Consider the following 6,000-nt stretch of genomic DNA (forward strand, 5'->3'; position numbering starts at 1 on the left):
TACCAGGTGCTGGAGGGTGCGTGCCGGGTCGTATGCGGGGGCAGTTGCAGGTAAGGGGTCAGGCACTGGCACAGAATTGGACTCGGGAAGTGGTATATCCTCTGCTCCATCCATTGCTGGCTGAGTTCTTCTGTCAGGGTTTTGGTTGAGATGGGGATTGAACATATTAAACCTCAAGGCCACCCTCAGAATGAGACAGAGATTCAGGACAGAGATGCAGAGAATTAGCGTTTTCAAAAAGGAAGTCTTTACTGAGAGCACCAGATCAAAAATCAAAATAAATCTTTAGCATGTATACTCCAGATCCAAAAAGGTCAGTCATTAAAATGCACAAAAAAAAATGAGAAAACCCAAAAATGGCAAAACAGTACTTGGCACAAAAGTTCAAAAATCACTTATAATCAGCAGTCCAAGGAAACTAAAGATCAAGTCCCAGGTTACAAAATCCAACGGAAAAATCACAGGCTTCTAAGTGTCCAAAAAATAAGTCAGAGCTCAAAATTAATATCCACTCGAGAAAGTCAAAAGCAAAACAATCCTCTTCTTAGAAAACAGAGGCAGTGGTCAAAAGGCAGTTCAGAACAGTAGAGCAAACAGCTATAGTGAAAAACCCAGGACAAGTACTCACATGATGGCTCACAGGAGAACTCAGCAAAGTGGAAAGAAAACAAACTCATATATATAGGCCAACCAATCAACTACTTGCCATCAATGATTCGCTTAGCCAATAGCATGAAGACAAGTGTAACCCAAGAAAAACAAAAGAAAATATAATGCTGAATAGTGGCATCTAGTGGCCAAGTAGATGAACAGCAGGCTGAAAAGTCCACAGAACCTGACAGACTGAGACACCATTTAAAAGCCTTAGCAGGTGTTTTGAGTTAATTAGCTGATTAGAGTGTGGCACCAGGTGTCTTCAATATTGAACCTTTTCACAATATTCAAATTTTCTGAGATACTGAATTTGGGGTTTTCATTAGTTGTCAGTTATAATCTCATCTCATTATCTCTAGCCGCTTTATCCTTCTACAGGGTCGCAGGCAAGCTGGAGCCTATCTCAGCTGACTACGGGCGAAAGGCGGGGTACACCCTGGACAAGGTGTGACCCTGCCAGGTCATCACAGGGCTGACACATAGACACAGACAACCATTCACACTCACATTCACACCTACGGTCAATTTAGAGTCACCAGTTAACCTAACCTGCATGTCTTTGGACTGTGGGGGAAACCGGAGCACCCGGAGGAAACCCACGCGGACACAGGGAGGACATGCAAACTCCGCACAGAAAGGCCCTCGCCGGCCACGGGGCTCGAACCCGGACCTTCTTGCTGTGAGGCGACAGCACTAACCACTACACCACCGTGCCACCCTCAGTTATAATCATCAAAATTAAAAGAAATAAACACTTGAAATATATCAGTCTGTGTGTAATGAATGAATATAATATACAAGTTTCACTTTTTGAATGGAATTACTGAAATAAATCAACTTTTTCATGATATTCTAATTATATGACCAGCACCTGTATATATATATATATATATATATATATATATATATATATATATATATGGGCGGCACGGTGGTGTAGTGGTTAGCGCTGTCGCCTTACAGCAAGAAGGTCCTGGGTTCGAGCCCCGGGGCCGGCGAGGGCCTTTCTGTGTGGAGTTTGCATGTTCTCCCCGTGTCCGCGTGGGTTTCCTCCGGGTGCTCCGGTTTCCCCCACAGTCCAAAGACATGCAGGTTAGGTTAACTGGTGACTCTAAATTGACCGTAGGTGTGAATGTGAGTGTGAATGGTTGTCTGTGTCTATGTGTCAGCCCTGTGATGACCTGGCGACTTGTCCAGGGTGTACCCCGCCTTTCGCCCATAGTCAGCTGGGATAGGCTCCAGCTTGCCTGCGACCCTGTAGAAGGATAAAGCGGCTAGAGATAATGAGATGAGATGAGATATATATATATATATATATATATTACACATACAGTGGTGCTTGAAAGTTTGTGAACCCTTTAGAATTTTCTATATTTCTGCTTAAATATGACCTAAAACATCATCAGATTTTCACACAAGTCCTAAAAGTAGATAAAGAGAACCCACTTAAACAAATGAGACAAAAATATTATCCTTGGTCATTTATTTATTGAGGAAAATGATCCAATATTACATATCTGTGAGTGGCAAAAGTATGTGAACCTCTAGGATTAGCAGTTAATTTGAAGGTGAAATTAGAGTCAGGTGTTTCCAATCAATGGGATGACAATCAGGTGTGAGTGGGCACCCTGTTTTATTTAAAGAACAGGGATCTATCAAAGTCTGATCTTCACAACACATGTTTGTGGAAGTGTATCATGGCATGAACAAAGGAGATTTCTGAGGACCTCAGAAAAAGCGTTGTTGATGCTCATCAGGCTGGAAAAGGTTACAAAACCATCTCTAAAGAGTTTGGACTCCACCAATCCACAGTCAGACAGATTGTGTACAAATGGAGGAAATTCAAGACCATTGTTACCCCCCCCAGGAGTGGGCGACCAACAAAGATCACTCCAAGAGCAAGGCGTGTAATAGTCGGCGAGGTCATAAAGGAACCCAGGGTAACTTCTAAGCAACTGAAGGCCTCTTTCACATTGGCTAATGTTAATGTTCATGAGTCCACCATCAGGAGAACACTGAACAACAATGGTGTGCATGACAGGGTTGCAAGGAGAAAGCCACTGCTCTCCAAAAAGAACATTGCTGCTCGTCTGCAGTTTGCTAAAGATCATGTGGACAAGCCAGAAGGCTATTAGAAAAATGTTTTGTGGATGGATGAGACCAAAATAGAACTTTTTGGTTTAAATGAGAAGTGTTATGTTTGGAGAAAGGAAAACACTGCATTCCAGCATAAGAACCTTATCCCATCTGTGAAACATGGTGGTGGTAGTATCATGGTTTGGGCCTGTTTTGCTGCATCTGGGCCAGGACGGCTTGCCATCATTGATGGAACAATGAATTCTGAATTATACCAGCGAATTCTAAAGGAAAATGTCAGGACATCTGTCCATGAACTGAATCTCAAGAGAAGGTGGGTCATGCAGCAAGACAACGACCCTAAGCACACAAGTCATTCTACCAAAGAATGGTTAAAGAAGAATAAAGTGAATGTTTTGGAATGGCCAAGTCAAAGTCCTGACCTTAATACAATTGAAATGTTGTGGAAGGACCTGAAGCGAGCAGTTCATGTGAGGAAACCCACCAACATCCCAGAGTTGAAGCTGTTCTGTACGGAGGAACGGGCTAAAATTCCTCCAAGCCGGTGTGCAGGACTGATCAACAGTTACTGCAAACGTTTAGTTGAAGTTATTGCTGCACAAGGGGGTCACACCAGATACTGAAAGCAAAGGTTCACATACTTTTGCCACTCACAGATATGTAATATTGGATCATTTTCCTTTATAAATAAGTGACCCAGTATAATATTTTTGTCTCATTTGTTTAACTGGGTTCTCTTTATCTACTTTTAGGACTTGGGTGAAAATCTGATGATGTTTTAGGTCATATTTATGCAGAAATATAGAAAAGTCTAAAGGGTTCACAAACTTTCAAGCACCACTGTATAAAATGATGTGTATATATGAATGATTCACCACATTCCGTGTCAATTAAATCTTATTAATAGTAGCAGATCTAGATAAATCCAGTGACTATAGACCAGGGGTGTCAAACTCAATTGCACCAGGGGCCAAAATTCAAAGCACACTTTAGGTCGCGGGCTGAACAGGATAAACATTTATTGAACGCACTAAAAATAAAGTATGTTCTGAGCAGACAGGAATATTATTTCACAATAAACTTAAACTTTATTCAACTTAAATACTTTGCTCTCGAAATATATCTCGTCAAAATTATAAAAGTTACAACTATGAAAATGCTGCAAAAACATGGAAAAATTAAATCAAAATCGTGCATTTCCACTATTAAAAAATTAAATCAGAATTTCTATTTCCCTCAAAATCACCATTTTAGAAAAATAAACTTCAAATATCTTTAAATATTTCTGCTCTCCATAAAAATGTTAAACAATACAAAATCAAAACATGAGCATGGTCCAAAAGCCCTGAAAAATAAATAAAATGTGTGCTTTACATTCACTTTTCAGTTGTCAACATTCAGTTGTCTTTGCTCTTATGCTGTTTTGTCAGAGCTGGATACTTGGCATCTCTTCTTACTAACAATTTCGTTCAGGTTTGGTGTAAGGCTCTGTATTGTGGAGATTCTCAACATGGACTGTAGGTGTTCATCAGTGCGACGACTTCGGTGTGCCGATTTGTTAATTTTCATCACTGAGAACAACTTCTCACAGAGATATGTGCTGCCAAACATGCACAGGGTTCGAGCCACATGTAGACGGAGCTGAGGCATTGTTTCAGGAATGGAGCGAATAAACTGTACAGGCCCTGCAGTCTCGTATTTAGCCTTTAGTGTCCCATTACACTGCAGCTCTATCAGCTCCATCTGAATCTGTGCAGGTGCAGTTGCCACGTCGACGGCAAATGGGTTGCGAAGTAGCTCGAAGTTGCTTTTTTGTGCTTCGAAGTCTCGAAAGCGCCGCGAGAACGCAGCGCGCTCAGCTTATCAGCAAAGTGCGCATTAGGGAATATCGACGCACCAACTTGGTTCGACAACAGCACTTGGCAACAGGGAAAATGAGGCAATTTGCACTGCTGCATCTGTGTCTCCCATAAGAGCAGCTTCACTTGAAATGCCTTCACAGCATCATACATGTCAATGATGATGCGATCACGTCCCTGGCGCATTAGGTTCAAGTCATTGAGATGGCCCGTTATGTCAGCTAGAAACGCCAACTCGCATTTCTATTTCTCGTCCTGCAACACTGTGCAGTCTTTCCCCTTACTGTCCATGAACTGACAAAGGTCCTCTGTATGATAAGGAATGTCGGTAAACGCTGAATCAATTTCTCGCAGGAAAGACTGAAACTGCCAGTGGTTCAAACCTTTAGCTCGAATGAAGTTCACGGTTTGTGTTACAGTGCTCATCACTTCTTCCATTTTTAACACTTTATTTAAATTTATAATAATTTTTTATGATTCATAATGGAACTTTACAATGTTAAAAATGGAAGAAGTGATGAGCACTGTAACACAAACCGTGAACTTCATTCGAGCTAAAGGTTTGAACCACCGGCAGTTTCGGTCTTTCCTGCGAGAAATTGATTCAGCGTTTACCGACATTCCTTATCATACAGAGGTGCGCTGTCTGAGTCGAGGAAAGATTCTCCAAAGAGTTTTCGATCTACACAAGGACATTTGTCAGTTCATGGACAGTAAGGGGAAAGACTGCACAGTGTTGCGGGACGAGAAATGAAACTTCCCCGGGACAAACTTGTTGGACTTACAACCGATGGAGCACCGGCAATGTGCGGTGAAAAAAGTGGGCTCGTGGGAAGGATGCGAGTAAAGATGCAGGAGAACTGCGCCGGTGAGTTGACAGCATATCACTGCCTCATACACCAAGAAACGCTGTGTTCTTTACAACGTCAGTAAACATATACTCAGCCTCCCATCTGTTTTGAAAGGCTCTATTTTCTGAATCAACTTTTCTTTTCACCATTGTCAAAGGCTAGCTTTACAGACCATAGAGACAGTAACAGACGCTTGACTTGAATAACGCGGGAATGTTGGTGCGCTGCATTATGGGACATGCAGTTTGTGTGTGTTATCAGCGCATCGTATCACTGGGCCATTAATAACGATAATGTAAAATGGTCTCGCGGGCCGGATATAATTGTTTGGCGGGCCTTAAATGGCCCGCGGGCCTTGAGTTTGACACATGGGGTTTACCCACTAAGAAAGACTCGATCAGTCTGTAATATTAATGGTAGGTGTAGTCTAACATGCTGAGACAGAATATCACAAAGAAAATCAAGAAATCGACTTTAAAGAATTTGTATTAATTTATTTGCATTTTATTGAGGAAAATAAGTATTTGAACCCTCTTGCC

The sequence above is a fragment of the Neoarius graeffei genome, chromosome 18 (assembly GCF_027579695.1).
Source record: "Neoarius graeffei isolate fNeoGra1 chromosome 18, fNeoGra1.pri, whole genome shotgun sequence".
Taxonomy (NCBI): domain Eukaryota; kingdom Metazoa; phylum Chordata; class Actinopteri; order Siluriformes; family Ariidae; genus Neoarius; species Neoarius graeffei.